Source organism: Dermacentor silvarum, chromosome 2 (genome assembly GCF_013339745.2).
Source record: "Dermacentor silvarum isolate Dsil-2018 chromosome 2, BIME_Dsil_1.4, whole genome shotgun sequence".
NCBI classification, from domain to species: Eukaryota; Metazoa; Arthropoda; class Arachnida; order Ixodida; family Ixodidae; genus Dermacentor; species Dermacentor silvarum.
The window spans coordinates 207,535,195-207,557,412 of NC_051155.1; the positions used below are offsets into that span (position 1 = coordinate 207,535,195).

The window sequence follows — 22,218 nt, forward strand, 5'->3', positions numbered from 1 at the left end:
AAGGTTGCGCTCTAGGCCGAGAAAGTGATTAAATCTCAAACGAAGTTCGTTGCCCAGCTGCTGACTTCAGTGTAAAAAATAGTTTAGCATCTTTGATATCCTCGCTTTCTTTCCACGTCAAAGGTGCCACTATGAGACAGGCTCACGTGCGAAGCATGACGCTCTCTTGCGACGGCGCAGTTTGAGAGCGTGTCACATTCTTCCGGTATACTTCTTCGCGTTGGATGCAGTGCGTGCCTTTGTGCAGTATGCAGAGGAAAGCTGGCATGAGAGGTGGACTGTGCCGCTGCACCGAAGTTACTAACTAGAGCACGGTGTGAGTACACCACGAATATCGCGGAACGGCGGCGGACATGCGCCAGCGGAGCAAGCGAGACGGCGACGACAAGAAAGGTGGGAATCTCGAAGGCGCCGTCGGAACACAATGACACGTAAATGCAGGTTTTTTTCTGAACTTCGGAAGAGAGCAGGCGGGGTAGCGGGTGTCGGGTTGGGTAGGTGGGGCGAAATTATATATATATACGCGAGCTGCCAGCCGCCAAGCTGGCGTCACGAAGCATTGAATTCGGCCAGGCCGGTTCGCCACCGCCGATCTCGCTCCTCCCGCATTCGGGCGCCATCTGAAAGGAGGCGAGTCGCCCCCTCCCTGGCAGGGGATGGGGAGCGGGCATTGTGTGGCGCCCTGACCTGTTCGGGAGTTCAATGTGCGCCTGTCGCCTGGCCCCACGGCTTCTCTCGCTCCCCTCACCACCGCTACTCTGCACAACGTGCTCTCGTGTACGCACGCGCGATCATTGGAGGACGTTCTTTATGTCGAGAGGCTCTGTGTCGAATGTGTACCTGCGCGAGAACAGTGTCCGCACCGTTCATTTAACGGCGGCTTTCGTAGCGACAGTATGAGATGCACAACGTTCGATATCAGTCGTTCAGGTCGAACAGCGCCTTCACTACGCCCGACGTACAGGCAGAAGCGTTAGTCCACGGACCATGCTTGCATGTAGGCATGATCTCTGCTGGGTGCGAGCTTTCTGCATTTGTCCACAGCAGCCGAAGAGCGCTTGTATTGACAGTGTTGTATAAACATAGGAAATGTGAATGGTGAGGATATGTCTCGTGATGCTAGTTGTTGTGCAATGCTATAGTTGTAAAGGGAGAGAGAGACAGAGCAGTGTCGAGGAAGGTGAGGGAAGCTACCTGTTGATGTAATTACCGATGTCGTTCAACGCAGTACTTAACACACTCGTGCTCGTTGACGCGCTCACAGGCATCCACGCGTTCGACGTGCCGTCAAACCTGATTCGACGTTACCATCGACGAGCACCTGCAGGACTTATGCATGTGGTGCCAGGTTGCTTCTTGTTCCGCGTTGTGATGACATGTGTAACGTTGCAGCCTCGTTCACAGATACGAAAATATAAAGAAAAATGTAGCACCCAATTCGGTCCCAGGGTAGCAGCGAGCTTGAGTTCAGGGCGACTCCAACAGAAAGAGAAAAGTCTGTTTTCGATGCTTCTCAAATCGAGCCGCGTTCAAATTTTCTCCCGAGAGAGTAATAATAATAATAATAATCATAAAAAACTTCCGCCGTTCCATCCCTGTCATTTCGGAGCAAGGGTGGCCGCATCGTCCGGAAACGTGAAGAAAGGAATGGAAGTGAAAGAACAAAACCAAAAAGAATAAAAGCAAAAAGCAAGCAAATACTCGCGAAGCAAATCTGTGCCCCCCCCCCCCCCCCCCTCCTCCCCACTTCGACAGGAAGTGGGAATGGGATACTGCCGCCGCTGCGTCCGCACTGTGATTTCATTCGGCGCACACACATACACCTCACCTCACGCTCCCTCTCCGCCAATGGCAGGCACTGCCGTAACTCGGCGGACTCACCATCCTCGGCGCCTTGGCCGCCGCAGCCGCCGCTCGGTAAAGCGCGTATAGCTCTTATTGTCACTCGCCTTCTCCCCGTCGGGTCCCTCGGTGCGTGCTCGCTGCTGCTGGCTGCCACCGTCGTGTTTTTGTGCGCTGGGACGCGTCGCAGCGGGGACAAAGCGAGCAAAACGCGACGCGCATGTGGGCTCACGTACAAATTTCTGCGCGCACAAACAACATATACACGAACCCAACCGGCTGAAACTGCGGAAAGAATGGTGCAGGGGACGTTTTATTATTTTTTTTTTCCGCGGCACCCTCTCCCTTCTGCTTTCCTTCCCTTTTCACTGCAGCAGCAGCAGAGTCCAAGTCCTGCGTTATGGATGGCGCCCCCGGCGTCCATCGCGTTCCACTGTGTTGTCTATGTCTACTTGTTTTGCGCCCTGCGAAAGGTTGGCCCCTTCTCCGGCTCTTAATTCTGTTTCTGCGGGCCGCAGCTCGTCGTCGCCCCATTCTCGTGCGTGTGCGCGCTAAAAGCGAGCTGCCTGCTACTACTGCTGCTACTGCTGCCGCTGCTTAGCTTCTTCTGCTTCTATTTTTTTTTTCTTTTCTTCGATGTCCGCTCGTGCCATAGATGCCGAGTGTATAGCGTGGGCCGCCCCGTTTCAAGAACGTGTAGGTCTCTCTGCCGAGCCCTACTCCTCTCGCCCACTCACCTACAGACGTATCGCGCCTCTCTACAGTGTGCCCTGATCGCATTTCTTCCCTTTCGTTTTTTTAGCTTTTCGCATTTTTCTTGACGCGCTAACAGCATGGGTGCTTTATTCGAGCGCGGCGGGGAGCCCCCCTAACTACATATAAGCACTGCAAGTGCGAACATTGTGGACGAAAGCGTTGTTGTTTTCTATATATAGACGGCGTAACATGGTTTGTATTTCGGTCTGTAGAAAGATGGTATACGATCGAGAAAACCAGAGAATGGCGTTCGCGGCATCTTCTTTGAGCTGAAAACGGTGGTGCAAGGTCGATATCGTAAGCTTGTTATTGTAATGGGACATTATGGTATTACGGGAGAAGGAAAGCGTGGCTTGTATACCGATGCATAGGTCAGTGATGTTGATATGATGAAGAAGCAGTAGAGAGAGAGGCGAGAATTAATGGAGATGAAGGACATAACTACATTTCTTGGTTCCCGTTGCGATCGATGCGTGCTGTACGTGTGATCGTAAACTCGCGAGGAAGACGGCCCACGACAAGCCCTCTAGCAGTCGTGCTTGCGAGAGAACTGTGGGATGGAACTGCTTTGTATATCTGCTTGGGAGAGGGGCTATAACAATAATTTCGTCAGGACATTCGGCGTAAGGGTTAACGTGGGCGCATGGGTCCACCTCTGTAAGAGTGGTGTCTACTTCTAGAGACGGGGGGATCCAGCTTTAAGTCGGAGACGAACGTCCAGTCGCAGTCTGAAAAGAGCTTGTTGCTAATGGAAACTGCGACATGTTTGTGACATTTCAGTCTCTCGATTCTATAATGCTTCCTTGCGATAATGCGTATGAAACTTCCTGCAGCTCATCTTTCGTCTAGACATTCAAAATGCTGCTATCTTCCTTTTTTTTTGTTTCTTTTTTGCGTCTGCTTCCGTGTCGGAACTAAGATATCTTCCCTAACAGTTACAATTCCGAGGCTCTTTCGTTTTCTGCTTACTTTTTTTTTTTCGCCACACCACGTGACGCACTTAGTTCTCGTGTAAATACTTGTATCACCGACGGCTGGCTTGTGTGCTGTCGCCATTTCGATGTGTATGGCTACGTTTAGCTTTTTTTTGTAATTTGCTCTTTCTTTTCTTCGCTATACCTCTTTGAAAAGGGACCACTTAAACGGACGCCCGAAGCAGAGAACACGGGCCCGCGTGGCCAGTCGTTGGTCCTTAGATACGCTTCAGGAACGGGGGCCTCCCGCCTGTTTCGTGTTGCCTTATCTTGACTTCCAACGCGCAGGTCATTTTCTGCTTGCTTAGATGTAGACTCTTCCTCTTGGCCAGTTGTCGTGTTATTTTTCTCTTACATTGTAATACACGGGACCTGGCATCGTCGCTTGTATGTCGTCGCCGTCTTCGTCTCCCTCGTCCCGCATGCTTTGTGCTGGCACACGGGGCGAATTGTTTGCACACCCGTTATGAGTTCCTTGAGGCCTTCCAGCAGAGAGGTTATACGATGAGTTTTGATGAAAAAAAAAAAAAATACGCGACCGGATCAAAAGCAGTCGGGAGATGGGCTTTGTGCGCCCGCCGTGTTTGCTCGCAACGACGTCGGGATGTAATGTTTGATTCTGTCGTCGCAGCCCTGTCTAGCTTTGTACAGTGGTCTGAGGCCAAAGGCACGCGTTGCGCTGTCGCACGAAATCTTTATACGGCGTTGTTTAATATGAGAGGGATATCGCCGAACGTTTCGTGGTTCTTGCTGTGTACACCATCGTCTTGCCACTCAATTCTCAGGCCGAGCATGCATTCGCATCCACGACGGCGAGATTGAAAATCGTCGCCGGTGAGGAATGTTGTTCAGCCATATATACAGTGAAACCTCGTTGATACGATCCTGCATGATACGTTTCTTTTTATTTTTCCGACAGTACGATTTGGTTGGATAATACTTTGGATGATACGCTTTATTTTCCGGTTCCCGTTAAGATCGTGTCAACGAGATTCCACTATATATGTATATATATTGTAGTGGGGAATATGCATGTAGCGCTGTGGGCACTGCCATCGCTTCGGCGCGAGACGCGAGCTCGAGCTGCTGATGCCAAGAGCTAGTAGGACTGTGCATGCAAATCGACTTGCGATTCCTCGTACGAGCTTCAATAAATCCCCCTTTCAATATATAGTAATCTTCTGAACAATTTCGCAAATATGAGCGGCCCTGAAAGCAACAACTAAATAGCTAAACGAGTACAGAGCTATGATTTACGCTGTGCTTACTTGGCGTCGAGCCAGCCCCTCGTCAAGTAGGCCAACCCGACCGAGCTGATGAAACAAGCGTTCGGGACGGAAGATGATATTCACATAGCGTGGAGACAGACAACCGTGATACAACGTATCCGCCTTAGAATACTATGCCGATGTTCCTGATTATCTTGTTGGATGCACTCTTTCTTGATACAATCTTCTGTGACGTCGGCATCATTTGGGAAGCGAAGACAGTGAAAGAAAAGCTGTAACCGTCTTTTTTTTTTTTCTTCTCTTTTTGTGTTCGCCACCGTGTGTCCTTTCGCAGGCTTATTTGCTCCATATCGCATAAGCCGCTTAATAGTTAGCGGCTGGAGACTCGTTTTTACACAATCTAACCTGTGACCAACTCTGGTTAACATTTTCCGGTTCGCGTGGGACGTATGCTGATGTGTACGGGTCTACTTTATTCAGGATCTAGCTAGCTGAGCCGTATACTTATACGCGCTCTGTCTCCTCGCTTATAGACTTTTATGAGACGCGCATCACTCTTTGTCCACACATTCTATCACTGCATTTTACGTACACATCCCGCATACGCAAACGAAGTCGCGCTTTCTATTTATTACACAGTGTAATAATCACGTTGTCTCCTTTCTAAAGCTAGCAATGTTGGTACTTCCTCGACCATACATGTTGCATACCGTCCATTCCACTACCTCAGCAAAATCTGTAAAACGGACACTGATGATTTTTACTGCACGAGCCCGATTTGTGAGCATAGCGTTCTCTTTGCGCTATACACACTCCGGAGTTTCTGAAACAAGCCACTACTGGAAATGAGAGCACCACCATGAGGCCTCGCGTCGTTGGGCTGCACTATGCCTTCTTGTTGTTGTTGTTGGAACAAGGCGGTACTTACGTACACTTCTGCACCACTAGCCGTCACAGAATTACGAAAGCGTGTTTTTTTTTTTTTCCAGCCCGAGCGAGACACGCGGTCCCGCGATGGCACCCGAGAGGCGTCAATGGCCTATGGCTGCCGGCCATTTGCAGGCCGATTTCGTGCTGCAACTTTCCCCAGTGACCGCGGAATGCGCGCCTCCGACGCAGCCACACACACGCACACACACACACACACAGACAGAGAGACACGCTGCTTCTGTGACGCCGCAGGCATCTGCCTCGACGACGGACGACGGCCCTTTCGATCAAAGTGCTCTCGCGTGGCGCGCGCCCAAAGGGCAACGAAAGGAATGCGGCGGTGCTTCCAACGACCCGATTGAACAGGGTTGGGAAACGCTGGTCTCAGGAGAAGGAGTCCCGAAGTTTTTTCTCTCATCCAAAAGACACAAAATAGAGAAAGCTTTCTACGAAAGCGTCCGCGCTCGCCGCCGCCACGATTTGGTTCTTGTGCTGGATGTTCGAGGGAGAGAGTATGGCTGGTTGTGTGTGCTGCAGGGGTTATTGCGTGAGCAAAAGCATTTCTTTTCTCTCGCCCTCTAGAGATCTCTGTATTGATCTCTGTTAGTTCTGACTAGAAAAAAAAAAAAAAAAGATATCCACGTGTCCACTAGAACGGATCGAACCATGACCCGGAGCGAGATACTCCTATAGAACGTTGTCTCGGCCTTTTCTTCTATAATAATAAAGAGCTTTAGCTTGTCCGTAAATGTATTAGCGTTTGCGAAAGAACGGGTTACCGAAGAGGTGTACGGCAGCAGCAACGCTCGTAGCGACATCTGGCGACGCAGAGTCTAACCAGAGAGCGAGCAAAGATGTCACTGCAGTCACCTACATACCCTAATTAAGTGCTAGTGTGAAGCGTTGGTAGCGACGTAATCGTTAATGTGCAGTCAATTTATGATTTTCCTTCGACGATACCACTGACGCGACAGAATAGTTTTTCCAACTCATTGTAGTTGGACAAAACGTCACAGAATATTGCTACCAGCTTTGCTAGTCCTATAGCCTCGGCTCCGGTGCCAGGTAATCCGTAAACAGTAAGACGTTTTCGGACTATATAGCCAGAACCCTCTATTCTGTTTGAAAATAGGTGTTGGTGCCCATTTGTGGCGCCATCTGCCTTCCTTGACTGTTTGCGCAGTAGCGTGTGACAATACTACAGTCGCATGTGTCGTGGCACTCGCAGGGAAAAGTTAAAGTAGAAGTCAAGAAGTCCTCCTTAAGTGCGCACAAGACAAGCATGCATGGGGCTTTGGATGCCTACTTGCTGGACTCTGTGTTCAGCCTTCTCTGCCCTCCAAGCACCCTTGATTTTATGCTGGCTATGTACGAAGTCAAGGGTTTGATTCCCTGCGGCAGCGACCACAGTTCGATGGGGGCGAAAAGCAAATTCACTCGTATACTTAGATTTATAGGTCTACATTAAAGAACCCCAGGCAGTCAAAATGAATCCGTAGTACCCCACTGCGGTGCGCCTTATAATCATATCGTGGTTTTGGCACGTGAAATCCCAAGACTTAATTTAGTTTTTATTTTATGTTGGATAGGAGCGTTAACACCATTGGACCACACAGGAATGGCAGTCGTTTCTGGTAGTTATACGCGATAGCTCATTTATTTATTTATTAATATTTTGCCTAGAAGTTCGTTTCTTGATTATTCTTTTCGCTCGCGATAGTCGTGGACGAAGCTTCGTTCGTAGATTTCCTTTGCCCCGCGGTATCTGTAGCGGAATCCCTGAAATTGAGGTTCCAGATAGCGACAATGAAGGGTTGCTTATCTATTGGGACAGCAGCATATAATGCTAGGCCATTTCTTAGGGTACACTCTCGAAGACTCGAGTTAGTTCATCCGAAGGCGAGAAATGAGCGCGCGCTTTCAGCTTCGCTTCTTCGCGCCGTTTTCGACGACTACGACGACGCCGACGAGGCCGTTTCCATCGGGCGCCCGCAGTAGCGCAGATAAACCGCGGCGAAGCATTAGGAGCACGAAAAGCGCGGCGACCTCCGCTTCTATTCCAAATTTCCGGCAACAGCGCCGACGACAATGGGTTATCTCGGGCGCGTCCGTATAATAGAAGGGCCGTATATACATATACACATATATAGGTTGTGGGTAAGATGAGCGCAAATGAAGTGACGTCGTCTCCATCCGAAAAAGGACGACGCCATTAAGTGCGAGCTAGCGTACACCCGATTCTCCAAACGAGATCACCCGCTCGCGCGCGCCCGGCCAAGGGAAAATGGAGCGGTTCTTTCAACGAAGGGCCGCCACCGCGCCATTGGAAACACTCTTTACTTCACCCGTACTCACGAACGTCCGTGTACGCGTGTGTGTGCGCGCGTTCTCCCGAACTTCGAGAAAGATTCGCTCGTCCCATGGCCTGCAGGCAAGGCCTTGCAAGTCGCCTTCCGATTCACGGCACTTTGTCACGTGTCATTTATTCGCTGCTTTACTTTCTTTTCTTCGTCTCTCTCTCTCTCTTTTTATCCGACTCTCTCGCGCTCAATTTCGGCTGCGAGGCACTTGGGAAGCTCCTCAGCTATCCCACTTTTTCTCTCTGTCTGCACGGCACAACAGCTTCACATGTGCGGAACGAGTGCGTGCTCGGTACTGCTGCTGCTGCTGTGTTCTTCTCGTCCGATAAGGAAGGTTGGGGAGGTACCGAAGGATCCATTTGGAAAATTAAAAGGCGCGCGTCGCGCCTAAGCGACGAGTGTGTGGCGGTGGTGCCGTCGGATGGCCCAGGACGGGATGGGACGGTTGGAGCGCGCCGAAGAGTAAAAAAAAAGAAAGCAGCGGCGAAAGAAGAAAGGAAGAGTTGATGACCGGTCAGCACGACTCGCCATTTGGGCAGCCATTCGCAGAACAGAGAGGGCGGCAGAGAGAGAGAGAGAGAGAGAGAGAGAGAGAGCGAATGGCCGTCAGGGCAGCGAGGCGTTCACCGAACAGTGCGGAGCTAGAAAACATGAGAGGCAAACTCGGGGATAGCGACATATGAGGATCTGCCAGTGTAGAAAGCTGAGTCGAGAGACGTTTGACAAAGGACAAAATGTTGTAAAGCGAGGCGAAAAGCTTCCTTCCTTAACGCCAATGTGATCGGCGTAGGTTGAAAAGAAAAGGAACGGTCGTTCGAAAACACCTATACCCCGGTTTATTTTTATTAAGCAATAGTTATATGGGTTAGGGAGTATATGTCTCTGCTCATAAAGCATGAGCCGTCGGTATAGGAAAACGTATGAATAAAGAAACACGCAGGCACGCACAGCCAGCTTCTGTTTTTTTTTTTTTAAATTTCATTTGTGAGATTTTTCTTCAGAAGGCGAAAATAACTTCGAGATATTGACGAATGCGCGCCTGTTTTCAAGTGCTTCGCCCGCCAGTTCCCTAGGCATTATGGTAATCGCCGCGTAAACGACCGTCGGTGACGTGTGCATACGAACGTCTCGTCGTAGCTCTGTTTTACTTCTTCCCGTTGCTATAGTTACTGTCGCCCTGACTGTGTGTGTGAGAGAGAGAGAGGCATCGTTGTCTCCAATTGGCGCCGCATACATTTCCGACGAACGGTAGGTTTTTATTTACGATGGTGAAAGTCACTGGGAGTGCTAAAAAAAAGCTCCTTCTGTATTCCCCGGGCTTGTATTCACTAAGCTACTCGCATGGTATTTGTATGAACAGACGCCGAACAATCAAATATACTATTAGCGACGCCGGTCTGCAGGTGCCGTATTATTATTATTATTATTATTATTATTATTATTATTATTATTATTATTATTATTATTATTATTATTATTATTATTGCCAGCAGCTTCCTATGGGTAAACGATGCGCGATGTCAACCATCTATACACTAAATGACGTACGAAATAGAAAGCAAATAGAAAATCGCAGAGAAAGCTTTTAGCCTAGGAAAATCAAGTTCCAAGTGAGGTGGCAGCCTAAACAGCATTAGCTGGACCGAAGACAAAAACGACGATAATGACGAAGATGATGGCGGCGTCTTGGAAAATGGCACGAGGACAGCAGGCGGATGCCGAATAAAATCCTGGGTAATAAGGTTTTCTCGTGACTTCTGCGAAACTCACTTAATTCGGATAAACAGTGTGAACCATCATTTATAGTAACTATAAACGATGATGTCAACGATAGCTGCGATGGTCGCCACGAGAGTTGACTGAAGTACCGGTAACAGCAGTCGTTGTAAATTGAAATAAAAGTGTAATTGCTGTACCTTAAATATTTTTTATTTTATTTTTCATTTTGCGTTCTATTCGTCCTTGTTCACTGGCTCGCAGAAAGCCGCTCTTTTGCTGTCGTCGGGACTGACCATTCGCCTGGACGTACGACATGAAACAAATGCAATCGTAGTAGGAAGAGAGATAGCAAACATAGGAAAGTAAGCCAGACGCACGTCTTGTTTGCTACCTTACCCGCCGTGGTTGCTCAGTGGCTATGGTGTTGGGCTGCTGAGCACGAGGTCGCGGGATCGAATCCCGGCCACGGCGGCTGCATTTCGATGGGGGCGAAATGCGAAAACACCCGTGTACTTTAGATTTAGGTGCACGTTAAAGAACCCCAGGTGGTCCAAATTTCCGGAGTCCCCCCCTACGGCGTGCCTCATAATCAGAACTGGTTTTGGCACATAAAACCCCATAATTTAATCTGGTTTGCTACCTTACGCATAGGGAAGTAACTTTAACGATGAACAGAATGAAAGGAAGGAGAGGGAGGCATTAGCAGTACGAGCACGTGGGGCTTACTATCGCGAACCGTTTCACTGCGGCCATACGATTTCATAAGCCGTGGCATCGACGGCGTTGCTTTGTTTTATAATAAGCCTCCGACGCACGGGGGGCCATGGTCCCAGAAGAATCTTTGCAAAAGTGCGGCGCCCGATTCCATTAAGCGCACGGAATCCCTGCCCTACTCGGTCCCGACTCTTCCCAAGGCGCAGTTGTGAACTCCGGTCAACATCACGCCCACGTCTCGCGCGAACGGGTCACAACATTTCGCGCCGCTCCAGGAGCGCTTATACACGGAAGCGCATCGGCACCGCAACTATAACGACAGCAGTGGCAGCACGGGAGCTGCGCAGCGCGTGCGTCTCTTCTTGGGGTGCCCAGCGGGCGCCCGTGTCTGGCCGCAGCGGGGGACGACGCGCCGGCGACGGCGCGAGCGCGCGAGGGCGTCTAATTAAATTGGCCGTCGCCGCCTCTCGCGACCGACGCTGGCTTCTGGCCCTGCTGCTGCCGGCGACAGCGCCCGCTTCTTGGCGGTGGCGGCCGACAGCGAGGAAGGACACGGGGCCTCGCCTTCTTGCTCCCCTCCACCGTTCTTCTTCTTTCTCTCGGAGCCAGCGTCCCGCGCGCTGACTGTCGTCCTTCGCCCGAGACCCGGCGCGCCGGCAATTCAAGCCAGCCGCGGTGAGAGGCGCACGGAGGCGGCTCTGCCACCAGGCAAGCGTGCAATGTGTGAACCCAAGTGAAACGAAAGAGAGGAAGAACAAAAATATATAATGAGACGGAGCGAACAGCGCGCACTGCCGCCGCGAGACACAGATTGGCGGCAACTTTTCCAAGTTTAGTTCTTGCTTTCGATTATAGCTTTCTTTTATATTTAATTGCTGTAGTTGAGGAGATGGTAGTACCGGTAGGTGGCGCCGGCCACTCCTCGTCTCCGACATGATGATTTCTCTCAAAACGTTCGTCATAGTAGGAAGCAACGATTTCCAGAAAATCCAGCGACATCAATTCTTAAGTTCGTGCGCGAAATAAATGTAGCTGCGAATTCACGAAATATAACTGCACCTCGCGAGCTGTGAGCCTACGGTCGCGTTTTTATTGTTATCTCGTCCTTGAAATCTTTTTCCAGCGTTGAACGACACTTCAGCATGCAGGGCTCGGCTTTTGTAGTTTCGTACAGGGGACGTCGCTGCGCGATCCGCGCCACACGGGGACAAATCGCACGATAACATATAATTAACTAATATCGGTCCACGTATCGTGATCTGCTGAATTGACGATATTCTGCTCGACGAACAAGTGTACGCAACATGTGTTTTTTTTTTTTTTGTACAATAGGAGTTTTATAATACGAAGTTCTTTCATAGACCGAAGTTAGAAGCTTACAAAGCGTTCCCATGTAGCTATAACTAAACTGTAATACTAAGTTATCGTTTGCGATACAACATCATCGGATCCGCATGCGTAGCGTACATGGGAAGCATTAATATAGGTTTTCTGTACCGCTGCGATGTAACTTTACTATTTTACACCGGGGGACTAGTGGCCTGCAGGCTACTTCTAGTATCAAAGGTAGACGAACCACATTTTCTCCGAACAAGATATCGCCAAACAAGCGGCGGAAGTGTGAAGCAATGCTAGACGCTCGAAGTGTACAGCACTTTCCCTTTAATCGACGACATAGGTCGCTGCTCGCACTCATATCTAAGAAGTGAAACTGCGACTCGTCGTGCGCGCCCTTTCGTTGAATGTTGCCCATCGTTGAGGAAGAGTCTAATTCACTAAGCCGAGCGAGAGAGGGTGAACTTTGAGTGAATGCAACGTGGTCACAGTAAGCGCAAGTGTGTGTGAACGACATTATATGGTTTTTGATGGCGCGGTGAATTAGAAGAAAAAAAAGAAAGAATAACTCGTAAGAAGACGGTGTATCATGTTCCTTCCGCAGCCCTCCGCGCAGGGATGAAGAGAGCGGGAGAGCGGATTGCGTGTAATAGGGGCAAGGGGGCAAGGGCCTCAGACACCCAACACCAAGATGCACGAGAAGATGCAGGGCGACGCGACGTAAAGGCGTGGCTTTCTGTTCTAAGAGCTCTTCTCTCCGCGCCTTCGCCTCACTTGCGGATCGCTTCCCTCTCCCCACGAAACACACTTACTCGTTTTCTTTCTTTCTTTCTTCCTTTCTTTCTTTCTTTCTTTCTTTCTTTCTTTCTTTTTTCTTTCTTTCTTTCTTTCTTTCTTTCTTTCTTTCTTTCTTTCTTTCTTTCTTTGCACTTCTTTCGCGGGCGGAACAGGTGGCTTGCATTCGGGGAAGCCACGTTGCGAGGAGATGAGATCACGTTTGGGCTATGCCTGCTCGGACCCCGACCCGTAGTAAATAGTCTGGCGAACGATGCTTTCTTTCGCTCAACTATTTCTTTCGTTCTTTCTTTCTTTCTTTTTTTTTTCCATCTTGCATTAGCACAGCTTTAAACCGAGAGCATGGGGACTGTATGCCAAAGCTTTGCTCAGATGGAGCACGTGCTCTCTCTGAAGCCCACGCGGATAGGTGGAGCCTGTACGGACGTTCCGCATTCTTCGCTGCGAATTCGCCCAGGTTTACAGCCACCGTAAAAAGCCGGCGGCTTCCTGTACTTCGTCTACGAAAAAAACGCAGAAGAAAAAGTGAAGCTGTATCGGAATGCAGGAGATACTGTTTCGCGTCTCTTCTTCGCGGCCCGTGCCTCTACCACATTTCAGTGTAGGCGGGCAAGAGCGCGCGTCGGTTACAAAGGTAACTGTAATGTAGCTGTATGACGCTGTCGGTTGCGACATCAGTACGAAACCGTGGAGCTCGCTTCATCGATCCTCCGCCGTGAATGCAGAGCGTGTCTGTATGGCGCACGTTCATAGTACAATGCAAGGAGGCAGGCATTTGTTGAATCGATAGAGAAGGAGGGGGGTATCGCGGGTGCGCAAGACCACCTCTCAAGACATGCCATACTGGCACTTCTGACAAATGTCTTGGTCTTGGTATATATTATCACAGCGCAAAAATGCGTGCGCTGACAAATCTTAGGGGGCTATGAGCTCCTGAGCCTGTTTTATATTTGTTTTGATGTTCTATATTTGTTTCCATACTTGCTTGAAGTTCGATAACATTTAAATTTTAATACGATACCAATCTTACCGCAACTTGTAGGAAATGGTGCGAAATGTCATATGCGACATATGAATTGTGTTTTTTAATGGATTACGAAGAATTGGGTCATACAGAACGAAGTTTGTGCTGAAACTCTTGACCTACTACACCGTCGTCCATCTATTGCACAACGAAACACCAGCGTTCGATGTCAAAGTTAATGGGCCATATAAACGGCAACGAACTTAAGAGTTTAGTGGGACTCCATGCAGGTGCCGTCGGACATGAATTGAGATTCGCAGGTGTTGAGATAATCGCATCAACGAAATAAAGATTGTTACAGCAGCAGCCAAGCTTCTCTGCTCAGCGGTTTACAGCCTACGTCTGTAAAATTCATGATAGCAGCCTTCAAATAGGCACGTTTACGATTTCACCGAGGGCGCAGCTAAAAAGAATCACTTTTGAGCGTAAAACAGGCAGCTCCCCGCTTTTATTTTTCGCTAGCTGCTTCATACTTATGATAAAAAGAAAATCGCAAGGATGGAAGGATAACGAAACGGGTTTTAGTTCCTCGAGAGCCTATCTCAAAGTTTCGGGGTTTCGGTTTTATTTCCTTCCGTCTGCGGTGAAGCTTTTCACGAATGCTCCTTCTCTTCGGCGGATTCTGCAGCCACTAAAGATACCGGTTCGCTTCTCGAAGAAACTGCGCGGTTATTTCGACTCGACAGCTGCAGCCGCGACAGGAAATGAAGCAGCGACAGAGAAAAGCCTCGTCATTGAGGGGCAGCGGTGGTGTTGCGAGCGTGGGGGTCTCGAGTTGGAGGAGGAGGATGACAGCCAAGACTGCGAAAAACTGTTGTGAACTCCGAGCAGGTGGCGCAGCTATAGGTGCGCGACGGTGCCCGAGCAGGGGCTTGTTGGGGGGGTTGGCAGCGCACCTGAGAGGACGCAACAATTTTGGGGGCGGGCCAGATAACGCGCGCATTTCGTGGCCCATGCAGCGGCGTCGTGGTGGCGGTGCTGCTGCTGCTTGCATCCGGATGGTGGCACGCGGCAAAATGAAGCCGGCCTCGAACGATCGCGCCAGCTGCGCAGAGGGCGTGACCCTCACGAGATGCGTTCTTGAACGAAGCTTAGGGCGGATCGTCGAGAAGCGGGCCTCGTGTGGGCGGCGGATGGAGACTGTGTGTTCGATATACTAAGCGAACGGTTACTTACGCATGACCTCGCAATGCAGCTGTAAAGGTAAGTGAGACACTCGCACTGGGTCTCCCTTGTCAGACACTGCGCTTCCGCGCCACCTAATTAAAACTGCTGTTTTCTACTATATCTAGAGACAAGTTACGTTTTTAAGTATGCGAAGCAAATATCTGAGACTGAAACAGGGGTGTCAAGAGGGATTATGAAACAAGATCAATGTATGTGGTTTAGGTAAGAATGCAGATCGAAGCGCGAAAGAGAGGTTTCTCATATTTGTACCTCGAGGCTGCTGCTACATTTGCATCCTACTCTATGAAGTGTCTCGCGCTGTAAGCGCTGTAAAAGCTGTAAACGCAACGCCGCTTGGTTTTGTAAAAAAAAAAAAAAAAAAAAGGGGCTGGGCCTCGAATAATAATTTGAACTCACTTAATCAGTAATTATTGATCAAATAATTCATTGATTATTCGGATTTGTGATTTGCGTGCATAAAAAAAAAATCAAAGGCGCTGATTTGTCCCGATAGGTGCACTTTGAGGGAAAAGAAAATAACGTGCTATTTGAATCGACAGTTGCCTTTATTATTGCTTGAACGACACTCTGCGCAACCGGACATTCAAGCATGTCGAAGTCAGTCAAACGCACCATAGGACCCAGTTGCGGCGACAAAGAAGCCTGTTAACGTTCTTTGGCAGTAGATAGTCACTTTGCTCATTCACAGTGGTGCCAGCTGCAGAGAAGGCGCTCTCGCATGGCATTGATGTTGCCGGGACGCACATCACCGTCTTCACAACCAGTGATTCACAACCCGCCGGCTGATTTTGTCAAAAATTAGTCGCGATTACCGCTTTAATCGATTACTCGGAATGTGAATCGATCAATCGCTCAGCCCCCTACAGTCTGCAGGTAAATGTGCCACTTTGTGCTAAATGCACCGGTTCTGATTTTGTTCATATATAGCTTGAGCGGGCTTATGGGGGAGGCCACGCGGAAATTCCGAGTGCTGATAATTTTTAATGTCTTTTCAATCTTTCAAACCCATAAAATCAAACGTTCTCGCCTTTCAGAGTCAAGCGCCTCCAAGGATGACGGCACGAAAGAGGAGTGGCCATCGTCTTCGCTCCAACAGCTAGGCTTGCCTGGACAGCCACTTGTTCCAGAGCCGTTGATTCTCGGGCTCGTCCACTGAAGCAAGCTTTCGGACACTCCAGAATCGGCAAGTAAACTCATAAAAATTTTATCGCCCGCGGTCAAAATCCGCGCTCAACTGCAAAGGTTTACCGTTTACACAAATTTGATTACCCTTTCTCTTTGCCCGCATATACCCGAGGAATCTATAAACGCGTTTCGTCGTGGTACGATTTTTGTTTCGCATTTAAAATGGAAAGAAAAATTTCAGTACTGAGATTTTGATTCGTATACCCTCAGTATTTGAAGAAGTCTCAAAACTTGCAAAAATGGAAATTTTAAATACGAACTATTGCGGATCTATTTGTCTTTTGTGCTGCTACATCGGACATCGCAACGAGTAGCAGCATTGGAGGCGAACGAGCAAGCCGGAGCAAGTGCCAAAACGTCGCAATGTCCCGCTCCCACGTGACCATCATCTGCTTCATGGCGTCGCGACACGGTATACTTTCGTTGAAAAGAAGCCGAAACTGGCCGTGGAAAAGCTGTTGTATTTTTTTTTTTTTTTTGGGGGGGGGGGGGGGGGGGACACTGTGAGACTTGTCAGTAATGCTTCTAGGGTCTTCATTTAAGGCAAAATGATATTAATAGTCGAAAACATTGTGCCCATACTCCTTTCAGAAAAGCACATCTCAGGATGTTGTGCATTTGTGTAAGCTTAATCGGTATTCAGAATTCCAGAATGGTTGCGGAGTTTCAAGTTGATTAGTTTAACAGAATGATTTAAGCTTCTTGACAACGTCGAGTTTTGCCGACATGTTATTTAAAAAAAGGAATAACGTTTCGTAAAACGATAAATGAAGGGTTATTTCTGACTCTTTAAAATCAGTTACATCTGCATTGTTGATGATTTATTTAATTTTTTTTTAGCTGTGGAGTTAGGGAGCCGTACTCATGTCATGCAAACACCAACATTTTGTGGCATTTTAGCTTTCTTTGTTTTTAACTAATCAAGAAGCAAAAGAAAAGAACATGAAAACTGCGTCTATAAGTCTCGAGAATTAAGCCTTTCTTCGAAATGCAACAAATTTAATGCGCATCAGCAGCAGTATAGTTGGCTAGTGACTGTAGTCGTGTGTTCTCGAAGTGGACAAAGAGTTCGACCTCAAAGAAGAAGGAGCTATAGAGCTTGGGAACGGAACAGAGAGAGAGAGGGTCGCTAAGGTTAAAGCCTCCTTATAATTCACATTGCGCGCGCTGTACACGGGAATCCTGCATGGCAGGGCGAGGTCTCGTGTGGCCTGTCGCGTAACGTGACGCATGCGTATTCGCGAGCCACGTGTCCCCTAAGGCCGCGCTAAGCTAACCCATCCGGTCAGGCTGGAGCAGTAAAAAGGATCGCGCGCTCGGGGGATGGGGGGGGGGGGGGGGGGGTTATCCGGGGCTAAACAAGCACTCGGCGTAAATCTCCCAGCGGGAGTATAGAACCCCTTCCGTGCCGCTCTCGCGTGGTGCTCAGAGGCGCCGCGTTCTCGCGTGCCTTTGTGTGTCCGCCGCTGTCCGGTTCAGTTTCGGGGTCGGCAGCCATCGAAGCGTGGCGTTGGCCGCCGGCATTTGCGTTTGCCCGTTCGCGTCACACCACCGCTCGCGTTGCCGCCGCGGCCTGTCGCTACAGTGGCCTGTCGCTGCTGCCTCCTCCGTATATATGCGTGTACGACGCGTCCATTGTGTGTGCCTGTGTCCGCACGGCCGGCGCTTGTCGTGTCAACGACCCGCGGCCGCGGTTTGTCGAGGTGCTGCACGCCCGCATTGGGAGTGCTCGCTTGCTTTTCTTTGCTTACGCTCCGCTGGCGCCATCTACGTTCGAGCAGCTGCACTCACTCAACCGGTGCGTGCACTATGCGCGGTCCCCCCCCCCCCCCCCCCCCCCCTTTTTTTTTTTTTTCGGGTGGCCTTCTGTGTACCTCCTCCTTCGCCCACCCGTCGAGGGCCGCGAGGAAGGTCGGCCTGCAGGACTTCGTGTATACCTGCCGTGCATTCCGTTCCCGCTGTTTTAACGCGACGTATTGCATCTGGAAAGAGATATTGCGCGAATCGGTACCTGTGCGAACGAGTTCGGAGAATCCGGGTAGGCGATATCTATTTATTTGCCTGACAGCCTGTTCGTCACAACCGGTAGCAAAATAATTGATGTGAGGTAGCTCACCAAAAAGAAAAAGAGAGAGAGGGGGGGGGGAGAAAATTGGCAGACTCTAGTGATTCGTTGGGTTCTGAACTCGCTGCGACAGCAGCAGTTTGTCTCGGAAGACATCAGCATCTTCTCAAACACAACTTTGCGATGCGCACACCGTCGTCCTTGACCGCGGCAGTATTGCTTGCTGTGGCCTCCGAAATGATTGCACAGATGCCAGTACTCTCGGGAGTCTCCGTAAAGCCCGAATTCTCGCACACGTTGCCAGACGTGAATGGCAGTGTAGTAGTGGTTGAATCTGCATGCGGTAGTAGCTGACAGCGTAACGGAAAGGACGGATGCACAGACGAACGGTCACAGCAGGCACAGTTTCGAATTTTCAACTGCGGTCGCAGTATTTAAAGATGAAGGGGTCTTTTTTATTCGTCATTACCTGAGATATAGAATGCCTTGCTCGTCAAAGCATTGAACAGTGAGGGTAATTTATTGGCAGTGGAATGTTGTGCTTGTTTTCTTGCGTAGCACTCTTGATTTGAGCTGTTTCTTTAGATGGTAAAGCATAATGAATTGAGTCATATGCTACATCGAAGGTACTAGGTATTTTTCACAGCAAACGCAGCAGTCGTTGTCGGAACGGGCTTTGCGGAAGCCTTGGCGTGTTTAAATCGCGCCGAGTATTAGGCGTTTCAGTCAAGTCTCAATTCTACAGTCAGTCAAATCTTGAGGCAGGTGACTGCAGCGCAGGATAAACGATTTTCGGCTGTTTATTTTTATTTATTTCTTTTTTTTTGTCCTTTGTATCGCATCGCTCTTGGTTTTAGGAACGCTCCATTGTTACTGTAAAAGCGCGACGACTGCGTGAACGTATTATTACTCATCTAAGCACGAAGCACAATTATTATCGATCGAATAAATCACAATGTAAATTCATAGGACTACATGCGCTTCTGAATTACTGCTGCGGCTCTCAACCTCAAGGAGGTCAAGGGCTCCTCAAGCGAACCAATCCGGCGTGAGAAACGACTGATTGCGACCGGCGTAAGGTAAACAAAAATGAGCCCAGCAAGGAAACAATGGTAAAACCTAGGACGACGATTGGTCAAGGCTTGCTTTCCCGATGAGTGTTCCCCTGACAGAACAACGCTCCTCGAAACCTTGGCGGCTAACCGTCGTTCCTGGAACAGTCAGTCGCAGATCCGGAACCCCGTTTCGCCCCCCCCCCCCCCCCTTGTTTTTTTTTTTCGTAAAAAAAAAAAAAAAAAAGGTGGACGAGATTTTGAAAGGTTTTTCGGGTTGTTTCGCAATCCGTAATACGACCGGAGTGCTTAGTAACAGACGCAGCGAGGCAAAAGAGTTGGCCACTCTGTTGCCAAGCGCCGTTACTTGCGAGTCCGCCTGGTGGAAAAAGTGTATACCAGCGACTAAATTAATGGCAGTAAAGTACAGTGTAGTGTCTCTTCGAGAGGCTGTCCGCTTAAAGCCGCGTCGTTCACTAAAAAGCTTGTGAGGTCATCGCAACTCGCGTAGCATCGGAGGTCAACCAAGGCTTACGTTCTTTCTTGTTTTCACGTTGTAAACGCGGTAACCCAATAAACGCGCCGTCGCCGCTTCCATCCAATCCGCAGTTTCGAAACAACCACTTATACAAGTCAAAGGTAATAATAAAAGCGAAAATCATCCGCACGAACCAATCGCGATGAAATGCGCGGTGAGCAAACAGTTTTCGTATATATATTTTTCTTCGATTCCTATCTCTCTCTATTTCTCTCAACTTTTGAAACCTGATTTGTGGCACACTTTGATTCCCTACGGGCCCAGACGAAGCGCGAGAGGAGAGATATAACAGGAGAGAAAGACAGAAAAGAAAATATAGGTAAAGAAAGGACACGTCCAGAAATAATCACGAAAGCTGGCCGCCGGCAGCGGTGAACAAACACCGCTGCAAAATGCGCCAGGACGGCGAATGTTGCGGAGCTTGGAGAGACAGGGGAGGAGGGAGAGTTTCAGAGGATGAGGGAAAGAGCGGGAAGAGATGAACAGAGCTTGCGCTCCGCGCTGGTCGCTTTGTCTCACGGAACCAGGGGTCCGGGCGTCGACGCGAAGAAATGCTCGGTCCTGAGGAGAGAGAGGGAGAGAGATTCTCCCTCGGGATATAACCTCTTTCGAATGCTGAGGCGAGAGAGCAACACGGCGCTGCTGCTGCAAACAGGGCGAAAAACAACCGACAGAAAGGAAACGTTCGAAGAATTGTTGCTTGCCTGCTGGCCGTTCTATTGTTTCCGCTGCAGCGTTCGTCCAGCGTGTGTTTGCTTAGAGAGAGCTCGCGTGTTTGTGCGCTTTGCGATGTGTGCGTGCGTGCGTGCGTGCGTGCGTGTGCGTGCACTTCGTGATGCTGCTGCTTTGCCTCTGATGTGAGCGCCGGTGAAATGCTAGAGCGAGAAACAACATTTAACCGTGCGGACGGTAGCCTTCTTGCAGCCTCGTGTACTAGGCGTTCTTTCTCAGGTGATGGCGATGGATTTGGTTCCGTCTTATTATTATTTTTTTTTTCGTGGTCGCGGGTTGATTTAAATCGCTTATACGTGGATGACTCTTGCTTGTACTCCGCCTTACCAACACTCTGTGCCGCGCAGCAAAGGCTATAGGAGTCCAGGCTTTTTTGTGCTAGTTGGTCTGATTCTGGTGCTGGGACCATATATCCCTTAAGTGATGTGGACATGAAGGCAGACAAGGATGGTGTTCTAACTTTAGCGCGCCCTTCGTTTATATGTCGGTAGCACTTAAGCGCTATGGTCCCAGTATAAGGCTATAATATATGGGTCGTATCAGCCAGTTGGTGTAACGAGTTGGTAACCAATTGGTTAGCCCATCTCTGGCATGTTGCAGAGACGGGATGAGGAAGGGTCACCCATTTATTAGGTGTTGCTTCCATTTATTCCATTTTTTCGGCGTCCCGTGGAAGGCGATCAGAAGCGAACCATAGATGAGGCTTTGTTCTGGTTAGGCTACTCAACGTTAGGGTAACAGGGAAGGAAGTCATTATGATTGATGGTGGTTTATAACGTTCGAAAACGACCCATGGTCTCTGAGAGACATCGTAGTGGAAGGCTGTGGTTAAGATTTGACCACGTGGGGTTATTTGAAGTTTACCCAGGGCCCGGTTGCACGTGCAGTACTGCATTCGGCCGCCATTAACATATGACTCTGCTTAGTAGCGGAAATGTGACCTCCTGCTTAGTAGCAGTAAGCCAGAGCCACGGAGCCAATGCTGCGGGTCAAAGGAAATGGAAAAGAAGAAGAAGAAGAAGAAGAAGAAGAAGAAATGGTAATGATGATGGTGGAGGTAATGACGACGCCAAGAGGTGGGGGGGGGGGGGGGGGGGGTTGCATGCACGTTTACGGAGAGACTTTCGACTTCAGCAATGGGAACCGTATGTAGCTTGTTGTTTTGCAGATATATAATATAAAATAAAAAAAAGAAGTGATGCTGAGTTCTTGCATTGTTAATACAAGTACTTGAAGGGGAAAAAAAAGAAGAGTACAAAGAGAAGTCAAGCAAAAATATGAATTTTTTGGTGCATATTTTAACCGGAATGATTGAGGGGACGTATGCGTAAACGCGACAAACAGCACGTGACTGGTTAAAATATGGGACCTGTTATTAATTGAGGCGCATGCACGGGTGCCCCGTTAATGACTGCGCTCGTTAGTACTCGGAAAGAAGTGAAAATCTTGCTGTCTGGAAACCTGGAAAATGGTCCCAAGTGTTTTGTCGTGAAGGGTAAAGTTCTCGTTTTATTATTATGCGTGGTGAAAAAAAAAGATACAAAAAAAAGAATGAAAAGAAGAAGAAATTGGTAGAACTGAAATAATAGGAAGCAACAGATTGGTTACCGCCACCGTAGTACAGAAGGAGACATAAAATGCCAGGTAAAAAAGTGAACGAGGTTTTGCCTGGTTTGCTACCCTACAATGGCGGAGGAGGAAGTATGAGAAAGAAATGTCCAAAGAACGGCTGTGCGCCCATCAGGCTCGAGAGTCTGGGTATAGGGTGCGCAGAAAGGAG

The 22,218-nt window shown here is 49.1% G+C and overlaps 1 protein-coding gene across 2 annotated transcripts in view; it reads left to right on the plus strand.

Annotated features, from left to right (window-relative positions):
• Positions 1–22,218, plus strand: part of LOC119442492 (chondroadherin) — a 213,894-nt gene that overhangs the window by 81,305 nt on the left and 110,371 nt on the right. The window contains exon 2 of one of the 2 annotated variants that reach the window (XM_049662204.1): positions 15,901–16,053. The exons of the other annotated variant lie outside the window; for it this stretch is intronic. The gene's annotated coding sequence lies outside the window, so the exon portion shown is untranslated. The remainder of the gene's footprint in view (positions 1–15,900; positions 16,054–22,218) is intronic. 2 annotated transcript variants of the gene reach the window in all.